General features: G+C 40.8%; 1 protein-coding gene across 2 annotated transcripts in view; it reads left to right on the top strand.

Annotated features, from left to right (window-relative positions):
• MFSD6 (major facilitator superfamily domain containing 6) overlaps nt 1-26,111 on the top strand; it is a 95,272-nt gene that overhangs the window by 8,225 nt on the left and 60,936 nt on the right. The window lies entirely within an intron of this gene.

Consider the following 26,111-nt stretch of genomic DNA (forward strand, 5'->3'; position numbering starts at 1 on the left):
AGGGGTTAAAACTTACCTTTCTCCAGCGCCGGGCGGGGAGCGGCAAGAGCTGCGCGCGCCTTCAGCCGGTCTCATAGGAAAGCATTATCAATGCTTTCCTATGGACGCTTGCGTGCTCTCACTGTGATTTTCACAGTGAGAATCACGCAAGCGCCTCTAGCGGCTGTCAATGAGACAGCCACTAGAGGCTTTGAGGGCTGGATTAACCCATTTATAAACATAGCAGTTTCTCTGAAACTGCTATGTTTATAAAAAAATGGGTTAACCCTAGCTGGACCTGGCACCCAGACCACTTCATTAAGCTGAAGTGGTCTGGGTGCCTAGAGTGGTCCTTTAATCTAATGTAATCCATGTACATGATCTGTGTTTTAGCTAACACAATATATACTTTGATATATATGAACTATTTGCTATGCTAAACTGCATCAAAGCAATATTTTTTTTCTGGATTAAGAGGACCCTGAGTGAACTTTTTCTTGGTGTGTGTGTGTGTGTGTATGTGTGTATATATATATATATATATATATATATATATATATATATATATATACAAAAATAGATTGGGTCTGCACTCACGTTTTGCGTTCAAAAAACGACTAATTTATTTACATGAAGAAAAAAGTTCCCATAGGATCAACGTTTCAGTCCCTGAACGAGACTTGCATACATAGTGTGCAAAACCAAAATATATAAGACAATAATAATATTAGATGATTAAACTTACCCCAGGTGTTTTCAGTATGCGAACTGGCGTCCTTGTGCGTGTACTGCGCATGTGTGTACCTATCTCCACCCTGTAAACTATGTATGAGAAGTGGGCGTTTGGGTGGTAATGCTATGTTTAATGTAACCATGACGATGCCTTCAGCTGTCAAGTCGGACCATGTATTGCGCATGTGTATACATGTCTCCCTACTAGCAGCATCGGGCATAGAAGTTAATGGACCTGTGAGCGTTCACGTAATCACGCTAGGATTAGTCTCCATGACAACCCTAATATGACATATAATAAAGTAATAAGGAGCTTCGCACAATTCGGGTTACTACTAGAACACACCACAGGACGGAGGATAAAAGGGGATTGTAGTGACAAGTGAATATAAAAGTGCATGGAGATAACCAGAATGGCTAATAGATTAAAGTGTGATATATAGGAATCAGTCCAAGTATGAAATACATATATAAAAAAAAACAAATACTTAAAAGTGCCTTATTATATAAAGTGCCATAATATAAAAAAGTGCTTTCAGTTTGACATTACTTTTTTATTATACAAAGTGCAAAATAGTCATAATTATTTAAAGTGCCAAGTGACTGTAAAAAGAACCTGATACATGGGGTAAGTAAATATTCCATAGACTAGAATGCACAACAATACAAGCACTAGATGAATCGTAGGTCAATGAGAACAACAGGGTAAATTATAATTAAAGCTGAAACAGTTTTTTTTTAAAGGAGAAACCACTTATAAAGCAATCGGATAATCAGCTTTCTACCCAGCAAAACTCCTTTGTAATTATTACAATTAAAGTAATTAATGATAAACCTATCCTAATGTAAAATTTCTAGTGCTACAACCACTGTTTCCAAATATATGAATTTTTTTTAGGGGGAAGGAGGTTTGAAAAATAACTTAGTGTTATGTTATCCTGCATTGATCATTGAACCCATGATCATTGAACCTTTGGTTATTTAAAAACTTTTGTTCTTTTTGTAACAAATCAAAGGTTGTTGTTTGAATATTGGTGGCAAACCATCATTATGTTTCAGCATGCTCCAGTTATTCCTTACTTTTGTCACTAATTGAGAGGATAATGAGTTGAAGGTTGTCGGGAAAAACAAACTATTTGAAATATCTCTAGGCTGTCTTTCGGAGAGGCTGCGAGCTTCTAGCAGGGCTCTGTTCAGGGTTTCTGAATCATAACCCTGATTATGGAATTTATGCTTCACCTCCATTAGTTGTCTTTCTCTTTCAATCATGTCCGAGTTGTTACGGATCACCCTGATGAATTGAGCCTTAGGTAGAGAATGTTTCAAATGGTAGGGGTGTGCATTGATTGCGTGCAACAATGTATTACTGTCAGTTTATTTAGTATATAAGCAATACTCCAGTTTCCGATTTTGTATAGAAATCTGCAAATCAAGGAGGTGGACTGTGGATGTACTAATTTCAGATGTAAAGCGGATGGCACCAGGTAGTTGGTTTAATTCATGGACCATATTTCCTGCTTCGATTTCACTGCCTTTCTAAATTATGAGCAAGTCATCAATGTACCTGTAATAGCCTATTATATTTTCCCCGTATATTGGAAGAATATGCGTTGTTTCATATTATTACATGTACGTGTTGGCGTACATTGGTGCCATTGTGGCCCCCTTTGTAGTTCCTGCTTTTTGTAAAAACCACTGGTTTTCAAACTTGAAATAATTATTTTCTAGAGTCAATTCCAGTAACTCCAAGATGAGTTCAATAGCTGGTCCTTTTAGATTGGTTTCCTGAATTAAAACCTCCCCCATAGCCTCCACTCCTTATGGGGTATGACCATGTATAAACTACTCACATCCATGGTGACTAGTACTACTGGATTAGTGTCAAATTCCAATTGATATAGACGTTGTATTAATGTAGATGTATCTTTAATACAAGTCGGTAATGACGCCACTGTTTTTTTTTTTTTTTTAAATGGAGTCCAACTATTGTGGAATTGGCTCAAGGACACCTCCCACCGCCGATACAGTAGGTCTTCCGGGCGGATGGACGGGGTCCTTGTGCATTTTAGGTATGCTGTGTCTTGGGATATCTTTTGTAAAGAAATTGGTATGGTGTCGTATCAATGTATCCTGCTTTAAGGCCCATATTTAGGGTGTTTTCAATTTCTCCACGGTTGGGTATTTGGTCAATGGCTGATAAGTTTACTTGTCCTGTGGCTGTAGTTTAAGTAACTTAGAATAATCTGAATAATTCATGATGACGATGCCACCGCCCTTATCCGCTGTTTGTATTGTTATTGTAGAATCATTAGCTAGATCTTTTATAAGCTGTTTATATACGCTGTTTTCGGGTGATATTCTGTTGTTTCAATGCTTGGTTATGAGTTCTTTGGTTTCACTTGGTGGACAGTGTTAATTGAAGGTCTTGTGGTGGGTGGATCAAATAAAGATTTTAATTTAAAACTGTTATTTTCATTATTCTGTGATGACATATTTGTGTGTTCCGATTGATGGAAAAAAATCCCCCTTTTTCCTATGTCCTAAGGTGTGTTCTAGTAGTAACCCACATAAGTTCCTTATTACTTTATTTGTCATAATAGGACCATTCAGGGACTGAAGCGTCAATCGTATGGGAACTTTTTTCTTTATGTAAATAAAGCAGTCGTTTTTTGAACGCAAACCCTGAGTGCAGACCCAATCTATTTTTGTATGTTTTTCGTTGTCCTCTGGGACTGGCACCCGGTACTTTTTATATATACACTTGGTTTCGCCTGAGTGCAAGGACACACTCTCTCTCTCTCTCTCTCTCTCTCTTATATATAGTATGCCATTCCCAGATATTGTTGTGGAAGTGTTTTAAAAATATTTGAATTAATTACTTTGCTTCAGCTTTACTTATTCTGTGTATTTGTATGTATAGGTGGATATACAGTGGATGTACTGTATGAGGATGAATATGTATGAATGCATTTATGGTTAACTGAACTGAGCAACCACTATTCGCCTGCATGATATCAACTGGACCTTTGTGAATATATTTTTTCAATGTGGTGTTTTTTCATAATTCATCAATGGGTGTTTCCTACTCTTTGCAAACCCTTGCTAGTACAACATACAGGCTGCTTCTGTATTTTATACCTTCACAGTCACGTATGGTACACAGAACTATGAAATACTGTGTTGAGAAATGTAAACGTTTGTTATATGTTTTTCTACCAATATATCTGTCATAACTGTAATGGAATGCATGGAAAAGTTCAAATCTGCTCTAAAATTGAAAACAAAATTTACCATGCCTTGGTGTAAAATGTGTTTTCATGTTTAAAGTTATAGTTATGAATTGCTTATATAATAGTGAGTTGTGTTAAATTAATAAAGAAAAAGGGGAAAACACATATCAAGGTAAAAATGAATAAAGAAGTATATTAACAACCTGGAAGAATTACCATAGAGAATTCCACTTAAAATGTGATGGAATAAAGATCTTCAGCAAGGAATGCTTTTAGAAAATGGCCACAATAGTGAAGTAAAATCAAAACATATAGGAATTTATTGTATTGCACTTGCAAGCGCAAAAAATATATAGGCATGTCACCACCAATGGTTGCCCTCCAGCAGGACACAGATCTCAGAAGTGTCTCAGGGCCGGCAGAAATAGTAGCAGTGACAGAATCAAAAACATTAAAATGGTAAAATCTGTTAAGTCCAACTTTGACTTCACTACTGTTGCCATTTTCTCTTTTTGTTCCTTGCAGACGATCTTTATGCCAATACCCTTGAAAGGGTGGCGAGCCTGAAACTATCGTCTGTTTTTTGAGTGTTCAACCTTACTTTCAGTAGGGTGTGTTTTTATTTACTGTATTATGCTATGTATTGTTTATAATTTTTAGATGTCATCATATGTGGAATTCTCTACAGTAGTTCTTACATGTTGTTAATATACCGGTATTTTTTTTATTCATCTTTACCTTTTGTGTTTTCCCCTTTTTCTTTATTATATATTTTGTTGGGTGTTTTTTGAGGTACATCCAACAAAATATATAATAAACCACTATTTACCACTTTTTTATGTATTATTTATTTACATATTAGTATTTATTTTTTTGTATAACAATGTGAAATTAATAGCCTAGTCCAAATGTAGATTCAGCCCTCCTCCACTAACCTGTATAAAATAGATAAAAAGGGATTACTTACCCTTTTTTCCCAGCACCAAGAGTCTCGGTGCTGCTGCACGCTTCTCTTTCTCCTGTGACGTCATCCTATAGGTGTTGCTTCCACGATGATAATCCTATCTTGCGGACAAGAGGCACATGCATAACAAGCTCCGAGTGCATCCAATCACATGCTTCTCATGGGGAAGCATTGAATTCAACTTTACCTCGAGTGTCACATGACCGAGTCAAACTCGTTATTGCAGATGTGTTTAACCCTGCAATGTAAACATTGCAGTTTCTACAAAACTAGCATGTTTTACACTGTAGGGTTACATACAACTTAAGGGCCATTGTAAGTCTCTCAATGAAGTGGTCTTCACCTGGGATGAGTGGTACAGACAAGAGCCACAGAGGTAGCCTGCTCTGTGACTCGCATTGGAGTCACAGAGCAGGCAGGTTTATTGAAAAACTAAATTTAATGAATTAAATCTGAATGGCAAAGTTGAGGCTCAAGTAACCAAGCTGGCCTGTGAGTATGATTTTTTTTTTTTCCAAATATGCCATAGTAATTTTGCCATTATGATTTAGGCCTCAAATAATATTTTTAAATAAGCTTTACTAATTATTTTATATTTTTAGATAACCTTTTAAAATGATTTAATATTATGGAAAATATTTCGATATTTTTCTAAATACTGATATATTCTTTTATATATAATAATTTTTTATATTTTAATATTTAAAAAATTTATTTTTAAAGTTTATTTTAAAAATCCAAAATCATATAAAAAGCTTACCCAAAAATAATAAAGGGCCTTAATTCTCTAAAATCAGAAGGTTATTGAGTAACCCTGCTAGGCATGTATATAATATCATAATGCAAAGTGCAGATTAAACTGAGCAGTTGGAGTTTTACAAATTAATATATTCTACTAATTAATTATATATTAATTATACATGTGTATATATGCTATACAACTGCTTATTTACAGTTATCTGCTGACTGTGGGAAGTCTAACCTATTGCTATTGGTGGCACAGGATTCTATTATTAAAAGGTAATTTACCGCTCTGATCGCATCAACTGGACAGTTTACCTCCTCCCAGGTACTCGGGTCCAGCATGTTGCTGACAGAGTAGATGGAATATTGGAAGAGGCTGGGGATGACCTGGCTGCCATTGTCCACATTAATACATTAGAGGAAGATGGAGGACCTTATAGATTGAGTTCAGGAAATTAGGTGGCAAACTTAAGAAGAAGCCCACCAAGGTGGTATTTTCTGAGATATTACCTGTGCCGTGCACTACAGTGGAAAGGCAGCAGGAGACTAGGCAGGTTACCGAGTAGCTGCAATCTTGGTATAGGAAGAAGGGTTTGGTGTTTCTAGAGTTTGTGCTTGGGTACAATCTGTAGAGCTGAGATGGATTGCACCTGAATGGAAGAGGGTCTTTTTTTATACTGGGGGGAGGATGGCTAGAAGAGGCTTAAAACAAGAATCGGGATGTGGGTGGGGGTGGGGGGGGTTAGATCAAAGAAGGATAAATGTGGTAGATTGTATATAAAGGAGAGGGAGTTCAGGTGAAGTCCAGGAGGGTGGAAATAGGGGGAGATTAGCAGACAGAGCAAGAAGGTATTAATTACATGTTGTTCAAATAAAGTTCAAGAAACAAATGGTAACTTTAAATGTCTGCTTGCTAATGCAAGAAGCCTGTGTAAGAAAATGCAGGAGCTTGAGATATTGGCCTACAAGGAATCAGTATGACATTATTGGGATTTCTGAAACTTGGTGGGATGAAACACTTGATTGGAATATTACTTTAACTGGGTATACAATGAGAAAAGATGGAAAAATACAAAAGCGGACGGGTATGCCTTTATATTAAACCTGATTTGAATCCAAATGTTAAATAAATTGTATGTTATGATACAGGTGAGAATGTGGAAGCCTTCTGAAAAGAAATATGCATAGGAGGAAACATATATAGTAGGAATATGTAACAACCCCTCCAACATTAATACTGATGAGGAGGAGCAACTGCTATCTCAAATTAATAAGGCTGCACAACTAAGTCATTTGTTAATCGTGGGAGTTTTTCAGTATCCAGACACTGTTTGAGCCAGAGGCACAAGTAGTACAGCTAAGGGAAACAGGTTTTTGAACCTGATAAACTATAATTTTATGTCTCAATTCGTAAATGCACCAACTAGAATAGATGCTTGTCTAAATCTTGTCATATCTAATAATGTTGACTTATTTTCAAATATTTAAATTAAGGAGCACTTGGGAAATCGGAACTATAGTATGGTACCATTTGAGATTTTTACAAATATTTTCTATTTAAACATTTCTTATTTTGACAACATATACAGCGTATAAACAAAAAGACTAAAGGAAAACATAAAACAACATCAACAACAAAAAAAGACATTAACAGCAGTTACCCAATAAATAGGGAAAGAATTATCATCTTATAATTAGCCCTGAGCATTTAATAGTATTTCCCTGTAAAAAGTTTTACCGTAATTTATATATTGTCATAACGATGCAGTTAATTAACAAATCTAAACCATGGTCAGTTCAAAAAAGGGTCTATTTCATAAATTATTCTAATAGTAGAATTTATATCAGTCTAAAAAACGATAATCTCAATACCATTTGAGATTAATGTAAAAAAAAAAAAACATTAAATGAGCTGCACAAACACTAGATATGCTTCATCTCATTAAACTAGGTAGAGTGTCTGGAATCCTCTGGTGACATAATTTCATTAAGCATTAAACCATTTTTAATGTTTTTATATTTTAATGCTAAATGAGAATCCCCAGCAGCCCATCTCTTCTGTGCTGCTTTGGTTAATGAGGACGTATTAGAATGACCAGCAATGGGCAGCTGTTTGAGTCCACTGACTGCTTTTAGCCTATCAGAGCTCCAACTGACAGTATTTAGATTATGACTACAGAAGAGACCGGACTGTGATTGGCCAGGGACCCTGATTTAGTGTCAGTGATTGAAAATGCTTTAACACTGAATGAAGGGACAATGCCTGGTGCCTATATTTAAAAATGGTTCCAAAGCTCAAGAAGGAAACTTCAGACCGGTGAGCTTAACATCTGTGGTCGAGAAATTATTTGAAGTGCTGCTAAGGGATAATATTCAAGAATTAATTTTGAACAAAAATATCATGAGCAGGAATCAACATGGTTTTATGAAAGACCAGTCATGCCAAACTAACTTAAAGGACCACTCTAGGCACCCAGACCACTTCAGCTTAATGAGGTGGTCTGGGTGCCAGGTCCTTCTAGGGTTAACCCATTTTTTCATAAACATAGCAGTTTCAGAGAAACTGCTATGTTTATGAATGGGTTAAGCCTTCCCCCTATGTCCTCTAGTGGCTGTCTCATTGACAGCCGCTAGAGGCGCTTGCGTGCTTCTCACTGTGATTTTCACAGTGAGAGCACGCCAGCGTCCATAGGAAAGCATTATGAATGCTTTCCTATGTGACCGGCTGAATGCGCGCGCAGCTCTTGCCGCACGTGCGCATTCAGCCGACGGGGAGGAGAAGAGGAGGATCGGAGGAGGAGAGCAGGAGGAGATCTCTCCGCCCAGCGCTGGAAAAAGGTAAGATTTAACCCCTTTCCCCTTTCCAGAGCCGGGCGGGAGGGGGTCCCTGAGGGTGGGGGCACCCTCAGGGCACTCTAGTGCCAGGAAAACGAGTATGCTTTCCTGGCACTAGAGTGGTCCTTTAAATGCATTATATGAAGAAGTTAAAAAAGCAGATCAGGGTAATCCAGTATATGTGATCTACTTTAATTTTGCTAAGGCATTTGATATAGTTTCACACAAAAGGTTACTAGTAAATATGGAATCTGTTGGTTTAAATTGTGTTCTTGTTTAGAACACTGACTTAAATATAGAGTGCAGAGAGTAGTTGTAAATAAAACATTTACAAATTAGACAAAAGTGGTACCGAATATACTCGAGTATAAGCCGAGGCCCCTAATTTTACCACAAAAAAATGGGAAAACGTATTGACTCGAGTATAAGCCTAGGGTGGGAAATGCAGCAGCTACTGGTAAATTTCTAAATAAAATTAGATCCCAAAAAAATTACATTAATTGAATGTTTATTTACAGTGTGTGTGTGTGTGTGTGTGTGTGTGTGTTTGTGTAGTGTGTGTATATAATGAATGCAGTGTGTGTGTGTGTGTATAATGCAGAGTGTGTGTTTGTATGAATGCAGTGTGTGTGTATATGATGCAGTGTGTGTGTTTGTTTGAATGCAGTGTATGTATATAATGCAGAGTATGTGTTTGTATGAATGCAGTGTGTGTATATAATGAATGCAGTGTGTGTGTGTATATAATGAATGCAGTATGTGCGATCAGCTATGAAGAAAGGTTAACAAATTTAAACCTATTTAGTTTAGAAAAACGTCGCCTGAGAGGGGATATGATAACATTATATAAATATATTCGGGACCAATACAAACCATTGTGTGGAAATCTATTCACAAACCGGACTTTACATAGGACACGAGGCCATGCGTTTAGACTGGAAGAAAGAAGATTTCGTCTAAGGCAAAGGAAAGTTTTTTTTTTTTACTGTAAGAACAATCAGGATGTGGAATTCTCTGCCTGAAGAGAGTCCATACAAATGTTCAAACAGCTACTGGTGCATACTTGCAAAAACAGAATATTCAAGGATATAATCTTTCAATGTAGGGTAATAACTGCTTGATCCAAGGATAAATCTGACTGCCATTCTAGGGTCAAGAAGGAATTTTTGTGTATATGATGCAGAGTGTGTGTTTGTGTGAATGCAGTGTGGGTATATAATGCAGAGTGTGTGTTTGTGTGAATGAAGTGTGTGTATATAATGCAGAGTGTGTATTTGTATGAATGCATATAATATTATTATTTTATTATTTTTATTATTTTAATATTTGTTTCTTTTTTGTCCCCCCTCCCTGCTTGATACCTGGCCAGGGAGGGAGGCTACCTTAATCCCTGGTGTACCAGTGGATGGGCTGTGCAGTGGGGGGGCCGGGAGCAAGCGCTTACCTGTGCAGCAGCTCACAGTGTAGATCTCGCAGTCTGCTCACAGTGTTGATCTGTGTAGATCAGTGTAGATCTGCGTGCCGCGCCGAGCGTTGCCACGTTAACCCGTGGCAACGCTCTGAAGGCCGCGTTTCTTGCGAGATTTACACTGTGAGCAGATCGCGAGATCTACACTGTGAGCTGCTGCACAGGTAAGAGCTTGCTCCCGGCCCCCAACAGGACCGCCGGGCTTGTAATGAGCCCGGCGGTCCTGGTCTGTATTATGGCAATGTAAGTTGCCATAATACAGACATTGACTCGAGTATAAGCCGAGGGGGGCTTTTTCAGCACAATATACTCTAGTATATACGGTAAGTAGAGTGCCTCGAGATTCTGTGCTGGGTCCACTACTCTTTACTCTATTTAGAAATGATCTTGAAGTGGGCATTGAAAGTCAATTGTCGGTGTTTGCAGATGACACAAAGTTAGGTAAAATATAGTCTGAACATAATATAACTTCACTACAGAGGGATTTGAAAATTGGGGGACTGTGTAGCCAATTGGCAGATGAGAGCCAACTGAATCTCCCTCATTTGAGCCCCCCTTGCCTTTCTGTATTTCTTATAATTTCTCAGGTTTCAGGTTTTGCTTTTCATCCCACCTCTTATACACTCCCCCACTTCCATTTTTCCCTAGCTCAGAACATGCATATGATCTGACAGTCCAATCAAAAGAGGAGCATTTGATTGGACCACAGAGATGGTACCAGTGACCTTGGAGAGGTCTTAGAAACTAGCAAGGATAGCTTCCTGTGACTGATTCAGTATGAATGGGTAATTATGTAGATGTTTTGTCTTGACTTGAACAACAATCAGGTGGCATTTTCCCCCAAATTGGTTCTGAAGTAAATTCTAAATAATTTGTAAGTTATGTGGATAGTTTTAGCACCTTGAAGGACCACTCCATGCATCACAACAACGTAACCTCAATAAATTTGTTATGATGGAAAGAGGTCTTGGTTGCCACCTTACCATAAATGATTAAACCATTATTGAACAGTTCAACACCGAAACCTATCACCAGCTCCCCATTCAGAAAAGTGAGTGAAAAGAGTACTTTTTTTTTTCACTCACTTTTCTGAATGGGGAACCAATGATAGGCGTAGAGTATTGATAGTCTGATCATATTGTGATGTAATTCCAGTAAAATACAAGTTTAGCAGGCTAAGATTGCCACAAGGCATATGTATGTATATGTGTTTGTAGTATCAGTTAGTTAATTACACGTAGCTAAGATACTGTTATCACTGTACTGACCAGGTGCAGGAATGTAAGAACTGGAATTACGCGTCCCTCTCCTTTGTATCAGATGAGCCACGTGGTTAGACCGGATGGATGAGTTTAGACTCTATTTATTAAATAGGTTAAGGGTATGTGTGGGTGTAGTTAATTGTGGGAGGAGCTACAGTGCTATATAAGGAATGTACTCTATGTATTCAGTACTCAGACTTTGCTGTATTTTGGTGACGCTAGTCCCTCTGAGTCCCGATCGGTGATCCAATAAAGAATCTCTTCCTTCCTGAAGAAACCTGTGTCCATCTCTCTGTGCTTGGCTTCCGTCAGTTTCTCCGGTATCATTTGGTGCATTGGCCGGGAAGCTCATCGTTCAACGGTAGCTGAGAGGCAGAGGCGTGAGACGGTCTATCTTTGCCCACGTTCTCTACGGCTGCACCCCTGAACTTCTGCGTGGACCTCCCTTCGTCTCGGCGCCACTGGTCTGTTGTCCAGGAGATCATCGGCCTCTACGTGAGAAGTGCTGGGGTGTCCCCGTCGATGAGTGTGAACTCAGGTTCAGGAACGAGGAGGTAAGACAACTGCTGTTTTAGACGGCAGGACCCACTAGGGGTATACCGATTGTGCGGTAGGCCCAAAGGGGTTTTGAATCTGTGTATCTGCCCCCTCTGTCGGAGGGAAGGAGCGAAGGCGCACCGCTCGATCGAACGCTCTTTAGTCAGACCGTTTGATTTGGTTAGTCAGGCGGGGTCCTGGTGTAAATAGCCCTAGCCGGACACCGGTGTCTTGTCTAGACTAGCGTTCTAGGGTGTATATTACGTTCGCTAGGTCGGAGGGACCGGGAGACTAAGCGGCGCCTGTGTAAATTCGGTTCGCTAGTTCTCATCCTATCTGGGCTAAGTGGGAAGGCGTGTAAATTTGGAACCCACTAGACTTTTGATAGTGCGACTAAGAGGCGCCTGTGTAAATTCGGTTCTCTAGCTCGCTATATATGTGGTGATTGGGCAGTGTGGCTAACCAAAACGGGTGTATATAGTTTTAGGTAGTCCATTCAAGGTACTGGCCAATAGTTTAGTTGGGAATTGTAAATGTGTTAACGATTGTTTTAGTAAAGTGTATATCTTGTTAGATAGCGCGAGCTCAGCCGTCTAGCGAGAGTGTTAATAGTGTGTTGCTGTATTATAGTGCACGGTACCATAACCCTGTATATTTACTGACATTATATAATAAGTACTAATCATTGTCGTCCATTGCATGTTTAACACCATAACCACTAATAATTGTATTGTGACCTTAACTTGTGCTTTGACCTATGCTAACCGTACTGTAACCGCTATTTGTAAAAGACGATGTTACTGGGGTGTGTTATAGACGGGTAATTCGTATATAGAGAATTATAGCGTGGGTGACTGTATAGTTACGCCAAAGGGCATAATATTGATTATATAGTGACTGGTGTAACAGCTGTGTGTGTACGGGAATTCCCTGAGTGTTTATTGTTATTGTGTACGTTTCACTTGGTAACCGTACCACGTGGTGCTGTTGCCAGAGGAAACGGGTGTGACTGTTGAATAGTACGCGTGTATAGTATTCGTTGTCGACGACGTTCCATTGTTAAGTATGGGTGCGTCGCAGTCAACGATTCCGGATCCCTTAGGATGTATGGTTAAGAATTTTAAAAAGGGATTCAAAGTTTGTGATTTTGGGGTAAAGATGTCTCCTGTACGTTTGGTCACTTTGTGTACTAGGGAGTGGCCTACTTTGGTTGCGGCATGGCCGCCACGTGGCAGTTTGGATCCAACTCTGGTACAGCGCTTACACGTGGCTGTATCGGGTAGGCCTGAACTTTACGGCCAGTTTCCTTATATTGACTGTTGGAGACAGGCCGTAAATGACTCGCCAAAATGGCTCCAGACATGCCACGAGGAGCAGTGTCGCCTCATGGTAGCTAGGACTTGCTCGTCCACTAGGACTGGTGTTAGGCCCATTTTGGACACGCCCCCTGAGTCCGAGATCCCTTTGCCGCCCCCTTACTTTCCGTTAAGAAGAAGTGACGCAAACGCAGGAAGTCCTGCACCCCTCCCCTCATTACCCTCATCCACTTCCGCTTCCTCCTCCAGTACAGGATCCACCCCCCCTCGTACTAAATCTCCCCTTCCGGAACCAGAATCCACCCCCATTAGAAACGAATATCCTGATTTGGCGCCACTTCAGACTTCCGGTCAAGCTTCATCTAGCTCGGCTCGAAGTGTTTTATTTACGACCTTTTCCCAAAACCGACCTCCCACATCCCCATACCCTATCTCTCCCCGACCGGAACCCATGACTGACGCCTCTCTACGTAGCCCCATCCAAACCCGACAGTTGACTGGTGCCCAACAATTAAAGCACTATCAGATGCCTCTTCGTCTGAATCCCGGGTCAGCTTATATCGATGCCGCAGGTCAAATGGCACACGCTGACCCAGTCTTCGTATATGTCCCATTTACCACAACCGATCTTTTAAACTGGAAGACCCATAATTCCTCGTATACTGAGAAACCACAAGCTATGACTGATCTGTTCATCTCAATAGTACAGACGCATAATCCGACATGGGCTGATTGCCAGCAGTTACTAATGACTTTATTTAACAATGAGGAAAGGACAAGAATAAATCAAGCAGCCATTAAAGCATTAGAGGATAGAGCCCGTGCTTTGAACCAAGCCAATCCAGCAGCATGGGCCGCGACACACTATCCCAACACCGATCCCGATTGGAACGTAAATGGTGCTGATATGGTTCAACTCAGAGCCTATAGAGACGCTATAATTGCTGGCATGAAAGCCGGAGGAAAGAAAGCCATTAACATGTCGAAGACAGTTGAGGTGATCCAGAAAAGCGATGAAGCGCCCAGTGTCTTTTATGACCGATTATTGGAGGCATACCGCTTGTATACCCCCTTTAATCCGGAAGACGCAGACAATTCCCGAATGGTTAACTCCGCCTTTGTCAGCCAAGCATACGGAGATATTAAGCGCAAGCTACAAAAGTTAGAAGGGTTTGCAGGTATGTCCATCACCCAACTAATGGAGGTAGCAAATAAGGTCTATATGAACAGGGATACAGAAAGTAAGAAAGAGGAAGAGCGCAAGATGCGTAAAAAGGCTGATATGCTAGCGGTAGCGATCGCAGGCGTAGATAAACGGGGCCCAGATAGAGGCAATAATAGATGGAGTAGGGAGCCTTTGAGTAGGGATCAATGCGCGTATTGCAAGGAAGAAGGGCATTGGAGGAACGAATGTCCGCAAAGAGAGCAGTACGAGAGAGACCAACCCAGGGCAGGCTACGGAAACTTTAGAGGTAGAGCGAGAGGTAGAGGAGGCCCCGGAGGGAGTAATGGTTATAGAGGGAGTAATGGGAACAGAGGAAGTGTTAGGGAAGACAGGTATATTCCAGCAGCGCAAAGGTCCCGCGATAGAGAAGGTAGGGACTTTGTAGGATTGGCTGACACTGTCATGGAGGACTATTGATACCGACCGGGCTCCATCCCCCTTGGTCGAGCGGAGCCTATGGTCGATGTATCAATAGGGGGGAAAAGGAGTGCGTTCATGATCGACACTGGTGCTGAACATTCAGTGGTGACTAATCTAGTTGCTCCTCCATCTGGAAGGACTATTACTGTGATAGGAGCAACTGGAAGAAGTGCTGAAAAACCGGTTCTTAAAAGTCGACTCTGTACATTGGGAGGCCACGTAGTAAAACACCAATTCCTTTATATGCCTGAATGTCCAGTCCAATTGCTGGGACGTGATATGCTATCAAAATTACAAGCGCAGATTACGTTCCTACCAAATGGAACAACATCCTTAAAGTTTAATGGACCTTCAGGTATTATGACTTTATCCGTACCAAAGGAAGAAGAGTGGCGACTTTATACAGTGTTGACTAGCCAAAACCCTAGGAGTGATGAGACATTGTTTAACATACCAGGAGTTTGGGCAGAGAACAACCCACCAGGACTGGCCCGCAATATTCCACCAATAAAAATTGAACTGAAACATGGGGTTTATCCAGTGAGCCTAAGACAATATCACATTCCGCAGAAGGCTAAGAAGAACATCCAATCCTATCTGGATAAGTTCATACGGTATGGTATCCTAAAATTCTGTACTTCCCCCTGGAACACCCCATTGCTGCCTGTTCAAAAGCCCGGTACAGATGAGTATCGACCTGTACAGGACTTAAGAGCAGTCAATGATGCGGTTGTTAGCATACATCCAGTTGTACCCAATCCATATAACCTGCTTGCTTTAATTCCGGGCGGGGCTACTTACTTCACAGTCTTAGATCTCAAAGATGCCTTCTTTTGCCTCCGAATTGCCGCAGAAAGCCAATGTATTTTCGCTTTCCAATGGGAGAACGCTGTAACGGGCTCAAAACGCCAAATGACTTGGACAAGACTGCCCCAAGGGTTTAAAAATTCACCTACCCTATTTGGTTCAGCTCTAAGTCAAGATCTACTGGATTTCGAGTCTATCCCAGGAGAATGTGTATTGTTACAATATGTAGATGACTTGTTGATAGCAGCAGTTACAAAAGAAAAATGTCAGCAAGCAACGCACGATCTACTACATATTCTCTGGAAGGCAGGATACAAGGTGTCCAGGAAGAAGGCTCAGTTGTGTTTGCCAACTGTCAAGTATCTGGGATTCCATATCTCTGAAGGTCAAAGGATTATGGGGCCAGAGAGAAAAGAAGCTGTCTGCCAAATACCAATACCCAAGAATAGAAGACAAGTGCGAGAATTCTTGGGGGCAGCAGGCTTCTGTAGGATATGGATTCCCAGCTATGCGATACTGGCAAAACCTCTGTACGCAGCCATCAAAGGTACAGAGCACGACCCCTTCTTATGGACCCAAGAACAGCAAACGGCATTTGAAGATGTGAAGAAGGCTTTGATGAGTGCCCCAGCATTAGGTCTACCTGATCACACACGACCATTCTACTTATATGTACACGAGCAAAGAAGAATGGCTGTGGGAGTATTGACACAGTACTTGGGATCATGGCAAAGACCTGTTGCCTACATGTCTAAGCAACTGGATGCAGTGGCCAGCGGACTTCCACCTTGTCTAAGAGCCGTAGCTGCAGCCGCCCTGCTAGTAGCTGAAGCCGATAAACTCACTCTGGGTCAAGAACTTTATGTACGAGTCCCACATGCAGTACAGACGTTGTTGGATTACAAAGGAAATCATTGGTTTAGTAACAGCCGTATGACCAAGTATCAAGCAATGTTGTGTGAAAACCCAAGAGTGCATTTAGAGACTGTAAACACCTTAAATCCAGCTACCCTTTTGCCGCAACCTACTGAAAGTCAACATGATTGTTTGGAAGTAATGGATGAAGTATTTTCAAGTAGACCAGATCTTCGTGATTTTCCCATCCAGAACCCCGATGTTCAATATTACACCGACGGCAGTAGTTATGTGAAAGAAGGGATCCGCTATGCAGGATATGCAGTGACAACAATAGACAAGGTGATAGAAGCTCGGCCACTGGCGAAAGGAACATCAGCACAAAAGGCAGAATTAATAGCACTAACACGAGCGTTACAATTGGCTGAAGGTTTAAGAGTAAATATCTATACGGACTCTAAGTATGCGTTTTTAACCACTCATGCCCACGGAGCTTTGTATAAAGAAAGAGGACTACTGAATTCAGAAGGCAAAGAAATCAAGTACGCAGCTGAAATCCTACAACTATTGGAAGCAGTGTGGGAGCCGAAAGAAGTCGGTATCATACATTGTCGAGCGCATCTGAGAGGAGATGGTGATGTAACCAAGGGAAATCGGATGGCAGATAGTGCAGCTAAGCGTGCTGCTGAATCAGGAAGACAGGAGTATGTGGGGCATATAGCTGCTCTTATACCAACTCCACTGTCCCAATGGACTCCAGTTTATACAGCTCAAGAAGAGGAGTGGTTAAAGACTGAACCGGGAAAGTATTTGGAGAACAAGTGGTATCAGCTAGAAGATGGAAGAATAGTCATACCAGCATCACTAGCGGTAGAAATTGTCCAAAATTATCACAACGGGACACATTCTGGAAGAGACAGTACTGAAGAATCTCTCAGGAAACATTTCTACATACCAAGATTGTCCAACTTGACTCAGGCCATTGTACGCAGATGTGTAACGTGTGCTAAGAATAATGCAAGACAAGGACCAGTAAAGCCACCAGGAGTCCAGTTTATGGGGGGACTCCCCATGTCCGATCTACAAATAGACTTTACAGTAATGCCTAAATCGGGTGGACATCGTTACCTGTTGGTAATTGTGTGCACCTATTCAGGCTGGGTAGAAGCATGTCCTACTCGTACAGAGAAAGCAGGAGAAGTTGTAAGATTCCTGCTACGAGAAATAATACCCCGATATGGACTACCCTGTTCTATAGGATCGGACAATGGTCCAGCTTTTGTTCATCAGTGCCTACAACAACTGACTCATATGCTTGGTATAAAGTGGAGGCTTCATACTGCATATAGACCCCAGAGTTCTGGTAAGGTAGAGAGAATGAATAGAACTATAAAGAACCAGTTGGCTAAAATGTGTCAGGAAACCCAACTTAAGTGGAACGTTCTCTTACCCATAGCTTTATTGCGAATCCGCAGTACCCCTACCAGAAGGATGGGCCTCTCTCCTTTTGAAATCATGTATGGGCGACCACCTCCCGTACTTGGTAACTTAAGGGGGGACTTGAGTCAGTTGGGAGAAGGAATTACCCGGCAGCAGGTTGTAGAGTTGGGTAAGACTATGGAGGAGGTACAGAAATGGGTACAAGATAGATTACCTGTGAATATTTATCCCCCTGTTCATAGTTATCATCCAGGAGACCAAGTGTGGATTAAAGAGTGGAATAATGTACCGTTAGGGCCCAAGTGGAGAGGTCCTTATGTTGTTCTTTTGTCTACCCCTACAGCGATAAAAGTAGCCGAAGTAACTCCGTGGATACATCACTCCAGGGTTAAACCAGCAGCAGTCGATTCTTGGCAACTTACAGCAGATCCAGAGAATCCCTGCAAGATCCGGTTGAAACGCACTACTCAGTCGGAGTAACGAGGAATTATTGTGGATTACAAATTTTATTGTTACAGGTGTGAGTGAGAAGGCCATAATAAAGCCTGTCCGCTTACCAACACATAGTGTATAAGCCAGGAAAGTCTCGAAGGGACACCTGTGAAGACGAGCAGAACTCCATTCCCTGCAGCCCTCACATCCTGGAAGCTGAGGTTCCATCGCACGGACGAAGACTGAGGATGACGGCGAAAGATGTGCTTTTGATTGTGTTTATTTATATGTGTTTTTATATTCAGGAAGGTAGAGGTACCGACACTCCTAGCTGTGAGGTATGCATTAAGACTACGAGAACAGGTAACCATATTTCCCAAACCCTAATTTGGCATTCACAATACGAATGTAAAGGAGAGGTATCAAGATGTAGATACCTAAATATAGACTATAGTGTGTGCCATTTAGGAGTAGGAGAACCTAAGTGCTTCAGTCCAGAGTATCAACCTCGTACAATTTGGTTGACTCTCAGGAATGGAGATCCTCAGGGGACCCTAATTAATAAGACGGTGTTAGAATCCGTACATTCTTCGGGTGTTCTGCTATTTGATGCATGTAAGGCGATATCAAGTGGTAGAAAACCGTGGAATGTATGTGGGGATCTTAGATGGGAGAGGACGTATGGGTCTAATGATAAATATATTTGTCCCAGTAGTAAAAATAAATATGTGAGTCCTAGATGCCCCAATAAAGACTATAACTTTTGTCCATATTGGTCTTGTGTGGGGTGGGCGACTTGGGGACAGACAGTAGATAAAGACATGATAGTGACTAAGTTGCCGACTAGCCCTTATTGTAAGTCTATGGAATGCAACCCAGTCCATATACTTATTAATAACCCCGACAAGTTCCTAGATAAGTATGGAAATTTATTTGGGTTTCAGATATACGGGACGGGTTTAGATCCTGGGACATTATTGTTTATAGGAATAGAGACTGATACGGTATCCTCCCAGACTCATCAAGTATACCATTCCTTTTATGAAGAGATGAGTATAGATAATAAGATCCCCCATAACGCTAAAAACCTGTTCATTGACCTAGCTGAAAGTATTGCCGGTAGTCTTAATGTTACCAACTGCTATGTGTGTGGAGGTACTAACATGGGAGACCAATGGCCTTGGGAAGCAAAGGAGGTAATGTCCGGTTCTGAGGCAGTTGACCAACTAATATCTACACAAGCCGATTATCATTTGAGTGTTAGAGGTAAATCTGAGTGGAGATTAAAGACCTCCATCATAGGTTATGTTTGCATAGCAAGGAAAGGAATAATGTATAATACTTCTGTAGGAGAATTAACTTGTCTAGGGCAAAAAGCTTATGATGATGATACTAAAAATACAACTTGGTGGTCGGCTTCAAATGTCTCAGAACCATCTAACCCGTTTGCTAGATATGCCAGTTTAAAGGATGTGTGGTTTGATTTATCCATCACATCTACCTGGAGAGCCCCAGCAAATTTGTACTGGATCTGTGGTAAGAAAGCCTATTCGGAGTTGCCACAGGACTGGGAAGGGGCATGTGTGTTGGGTATGCTCAAACCATCCTTCTTCTTGTTACCGATTGAAACAGGTGAGACTTTAGGTGTTAAAGTGTATGATGTGAATCATAGGAAGAAAAGGGGACCCTTAGAGATAGGCACCTGGGAAGATAATGAATGGCCTCCCCAGCGTATCATAGATTATTATGGGCCAGCCACGTGGGCAGAAGATGGTACCTTTGGTTATAGAACCCCAATTTATATGCTCAACCGTATTATAAGATTACAGGCGGTGGTTGAGATTATTACTAATGAGACCTCACAAGCACTCAATCTTCTAGCGAAGCATAATACCAGGATGAGGACAGCAGTGTACCAAAATAGATTAGCCTTGGATTACCTTTTGGCAGTAGAGGGAGGTGTATGTGGGAAGTTTAACCTGAGCAATTGCTGTCTTCAAATAGATGACGAAGGGCAAGCAATAGCTGAGCTTACTAGCCATATGGTTAAACTAGTGCATGTGCCTACTCAGGTATGGAAAGGGTACAATCCAAGTAGTTGGTTTGGTAGCTGGTATGAGTGGTTTGGAGGGCTTAAGGCAGTGGTAGGTGGAGTCCTACTGATTTTACTGTTGTGTCTACTCCTACCGTGTCTTATACCCTTAGTAGTTAGGTCTGTGCAAAGCCTGATAGGAAGTATAGCAGAGAGGAAGGCTGCTGCACAGATAATGGCGATATATAAGTATAAGGCTCTAGATCAAGGAGAACCAATGCAGGAAGATGAGTGTTAAAAGATTCACATCATAAGATAAGTCTGGTCTGGTTCATGGTAACCTGAGGTATATGCAAACCAAGGTTAAGTGATGCCTCAAGTAATTGTGAAATATCAGAGGCATCAAAGGGGGGAATGTGATGTAATTCCAGTAAAATACAAGTTTAGCAGGCTAAGATTGCCACAAGGCATATGTATGTATATGTGTTTGTAGTATCAGTTAGTTAATTACACGTAGCTAAGATACTGTTATCACTGTACTGACCAGGTGCAGGAATGTAAGAACTGGAATTACGCGTCCCTCTCCTTTGTATCAGATGAGCCACGTGGTTAGACCGGATGGATGAGTTTAGACTCTATTTATTAAATAGGTTAAGGGTATGTGTGGGTGTAGTTAATTGTGGGAGGAGCTACAGTGCTATATAAGGAATGTACTCTATGTATTCAGTACTCAGACTTTGCTGTATTTTGGTGACGCTAGTCCCTCTGAGTCCCGATCGGTGATCCAATAAAGAATCTCTTCCTTCCTGAAGAAACCTGTGTCCATCTCTCTGTGCTTGGCTTCCGTCAGTTTCTCCGGTATCAATATACATGAGATAAAGTAAGGGGTTGTTTTGACTCATGCACAAATCAAATTTTATTCCAGTGGGTGGAGCTTATGCCCTCACATCATTACGTTGCCTATCAACCATCAAGAGGTAGCAGACATCTTCTCGCACTGTGTACAATTGATGTTGAATGCTTGAGCAAGGCTTTTCTCTGTAGCTACCCGAGCGAGCATGAGGACATCTTGTGCATCATGGAACGACATGGAGTTAAGTAGATTTTTTTTTATGTACCTCCACAACACTATTAACTCCAGTAACATGTCAAAGACGTTTACTGGATTGATGGAACAAAAAACCTCCAGAGAAGCCACAGTCCCAATTTTCAAAACAAAGGATTCATAAAAAGGCTCATGACGAACATAATCCAGTTCTTTTTTATGTTCCTTTCTGAAGTGCTTCTGGAAAAAGCAAGCATGGACTGTACCTGTCTCTGTTTTATTTATTTAGAAATATGGTTTATGTTACCAATGTATAAATAAGAGCCATCCATGTCACAGTAATTTAATGTACTCGGTGTTGTAATGAATCAGATGACCTGTTGATGTCTAATTTGCACATCAATAGCTGAAGCAAGTCATTTAAAGGAGAAAATCAACAACAATTCAATAAAATGAGGGTCTGAGAATAATTTGTCTCATTTGTCAGATTTTGAGACAGGAGTTTATCTGCCTATAAAATGGGGTGTATACAGAAAGAGCCAGAATGTGTTTTGCACAAATGAACCAGTTTTATTACGCTTCATTTTTTTTTAGAGATGCACTACCAATACACATTTTATTATGACGTTCTTATAGGACAGTTCATTGCAGTATACTAAAATCTTCTTGTGCAGCTTTAACATTTTTCTCACAATATCTCTTTTTGAAAATGTATTTTTCAAATGTAAAATGTAATTTTTTTTTCTTTTAATTATTATTTTCATTGTATTTTTCTGTAGCAGTATATTCTAGTAATCTCATGCTCATACACTATATATATATATATGTATATATATATATATATATAGAAGAGAGGAAAACTCTCGAAAGCTTGGCTTTGAAATATTATAATATCTGCTGCACTAATACGGCTAATTCAATCTACAATATATATATATATATCTATATATATATACTTTTTTTATTTATTGTATTTTTTATTTATTTATTTATTTATTTATTTTCACCCATATTTTCTGGGGCAAATGAAGGATTTCCCCATTCCATTGTTTTATAGCTTATTTTTGTAACTTTTATTTCCATTCTTTATTTTTTTGTTGTGCTATAAACCAACATACATAGTGATACCGGAGAAACTGACGGAAGCCAAGCACAGAGAGATGGACACAGGTTTCTTCAGGAAGGAAGAGATTCTTTATTCGGTTCACCGATCGGGACTCAGAGGGACTAATGTCACCAAAATACAACAAGTTCTGAGCCCCGGACAATAGTGTAGGCTCCTTATATAGGCATGTAACTCCTCCCATAATAAGCTCCACCCACACATTCTCTTAACCAATCAAAACGAATAAGAACTAACTTCCTGTTCGACTGCATGGCTTGCCCAGCACAATGGAGGAGGGGAATACTACATCCGGTATTCTCGCACATGCTCCGTACACTACTGATTGTATCTTTGCCACATGCAACCAACCGACCGATACACCAGTATATGCACGTACACATGCCACGTGGTAATCTCGGCCTACTAAATTTATTTTTACAGAGATTCCACAACATTCCCTCCTTTGATGCCTCTGATATTTTCACAATTACGGAGGCATCACTTAACCTTAGTTTGCATATACCTCAGGTTGCCATGAACCAGACCAGACCTTGCTACTAATGATGTGAATCCCTCAACATTCCTCTTCCTGCACTAGTTCTCCCTGATTTAGAGCCTCATATCTATATATGGCCATTATTTGTGCAGCAGCCTTTCTCTCTGCTATATTTTCTATAATGCTCTGCACAGATCTAACTACTAAAGGAATAAGACATGGTAGGAGAAGACACAACATTAAGATCAGCATGACTCCACCTACCAATGCCTTAAGTCCTCCAAACTGCTCATACCAATTACCAAACCAACTACTTGGATTATATCCTTTCCATACCTGAGTAGGCACATGCGCTCGTTTAACCATATGGCTAGTAAGCTCAGCTATTGCTTGCCCTTCATCATCTATTTGAAGACAGCAATTGCTTAGGTTAAACTTCCCACATACACCTCCCTCTACTGCCAATAGGTAATCCAAAGCTAATCTATTTTGGTAAACGGCTGTCCTCATCCTAGTATTATGCTTCGCTAGAAGATTGAGCGCTTGTGATGTCTCATTAGTAATTATCTCAACCACCGCCTGTAACCTTATAATGCGGTTGAGCATATATATTGGGGTTCTATATCCGAAAGTGCCATCCTCTGCCCAAGTGGCTGGCCCATAATAATCTATAATACGCTGGGGAGGCCATTCATTATCTTCCCAGGTACCTATCTCTATGGGTCCCCTTTTCTTCCTATGATTCACATCATATACTTTAACTCCCAAAGTCTCACCTGTTTCAATAGGCAACAAGAAGAAGGATGGTTTGAGCATACCTAACACACATGCCCCTTCCCAGTCCTGTGGTAACTCCGAATAGGCCTTCTTACCACAGATCCAGTACAAATTTGCTGGGGCTTTCCAACTAGATGTAATAGATAAATCAAACCACACGTCCTTTAAATTGGCATATCTTGCAAACGGGTTGGGTGGTTCTGAGACATTTGAAGCCGACCACCAGGTTGTATTCTTTGTACTATCATCATAAGTTTTTTGCCCTAGACAAGTTAGTTCTCCTACAGATGTATTAAACATTATTCATTTTCTTGCTATGCAAACATAACCTATGATGGAGGTCTTTAATCTCCACTCAGATTTACCTCTAACACTCATCTGATAATCGGCTTGTGAGGATATTATTTGTTCAATTGTCTCAGAACCGGACATTACCTCCTTTGCTTCCCAGGGCCATTGGTCTCCCATGTTAGTACCTCCACACACATAGCAGTTGGTCACATTAAGACTACCAGCAATACTTTCAGCTAAATCTATAAACAGGTTTTTAGCATTATGGGGGATCTTATTATCTACACTCATCTCTTCATAAAAAGAATGTAAAACCTGATGAGTTTGGGATGCTACGGTATCGGTCTCTATCCCTATAAATAATATTGTCCCAGGATCTAAACGTGTCCCATATATCTGAAACCCAAATAAGTTACCGAACCTATCTAAAAATTGTTCAGGATTATTTATAAGTATATGGACTGGGTTACATTCCATAGACTTACAATATGGTTTGGTAGGCAACTTAGTAACAATCATATCCTTGTCTGCTGTCTGTCCCCAAGTTGCCCACCCCACACAAGAACAATATGGGCAATAATTATAATCCTTATCTGGGCATTTTGGACTTACGTACTTGTTTTTACTACTTGGACAAATATATTTATCGTTAGACCCATACGTTCTCTCCCACTTAAGATCCCCACATACATTCCACGGCTTTCTACCACTTGATATCGCTTTACATGCATCAAATAGCAGAACACCCGAAGAATGTACGGTTTCTAATACAGTTTTATTTATTAGGGTCCCCTGTGGATCTCCATTCCTGAGGGTCAACCAAATTGTACGGGGTTGATACTCCGGATTGAAGCACTTAGGTTCTCCTACTCCTAAATGACAAACACTATATTCTATATCTAGGTATCTACACCTAGACACATATCCCTTACACTCATATTGTGAATGCCAAATTAGGGTCTGGGAAATATGATTACCTGTTATAGTAGTCTTAATGCAAACCTCACAGCTAGGAGTGTCGGTACCTCTACCTTCCTGAATATAAAAAGACACAAAAATATACATTATCAAAAACACTTCTTTCGATGTCTTCATCCTCAGTCTTCGTCCGTGCGATGGCACCTCAGCTTCCAGGATGTAAGGGCTGCAAGGAATGGAGTTCTGCTCTTCTTCACAGAGGTCCCTTCGAGACACCCTGGCTATGATACGTGGGTGAGTGGTCAGGCTTTATTATGGCCGTCAAAACACTCACTTACTAATCTCTTTAAATACAATTGTAATCCCAATGTCTCCTCGTCACTCCGACTGAGTCGTGCGCTTTAACCGGATCTTGCAGGGATTCTCTGGATCTGGTGTAGCTTGCCAAGAATCTACTGCTGCTGGTTTAACCCTGGAGTGATGAATCCACGAAGTCACTTCAGCCACCTTTATTGCTGTAGGGGTAGACAAAAGAACAACATAAGGACCCCTCCACTTAGGCCCTAACGGTATACTGTTCCACTCTTTAATCCACACTTGATCTCCTGGATGATAACTATGAACAGGGGGATAAATATTCACAGGTAATCTATCTTGTACCCATTTCTGTACCTCCTCCATAGATTTACCCAACTCTACAACCTGCTGCCGAGTAATTCCTTCTCCCAACTGACTCAAATCCCCCCTTAAGTTACCAAGTACGGGTGGACGCCCATACATGATTTCAAAAGGTGAGAGACCCATCCTTCTGGTAGGTGTACTACGAATATGTAACAGAGCTATAGGCAAAAGAACATTCCACTTAAGCTGAGTCTCTTGACACATCTTTGCCAACTGGTTCTTAATAGTTCTATTCATTCTTTCTACTTTACCATAGCTCTGAGGTCTATATGCCGTATGAAGCTTCCACTTAATACCAAGCATATGAGTCAGTTGTTGTAGGCACTGGTGAACAAAGGCTGGACCATTATCGATCCTATAGAACATGGTAGTCCATATCGGGGTATTATTTCTCGCAGCAGGAATCGTACAACTTCTCCTGCTTTCTCCGTACGAGTAGGACATGCTTCTACCCAACCTGAATAGGTGCACACAACTACTAGTAGGTAGCGATGTCCACCGGATTTAGGCATTACTGTAT

Source organism: Pelobates fuscus, chromosome 8, assembly GCF_036172605.1.
Source record: "Pelobates fuscus isolate aPelFus1 chromosome 8, aPelFus1.pri, whole genome shotgun sequence".
NCBI classification, from domain to species: domain Eukaryota; kingdom Metazoa; phylum Chordata; class Amphibia; order Anura; family Pelobatidae; genus Pelobates; species Pelobates fuscus.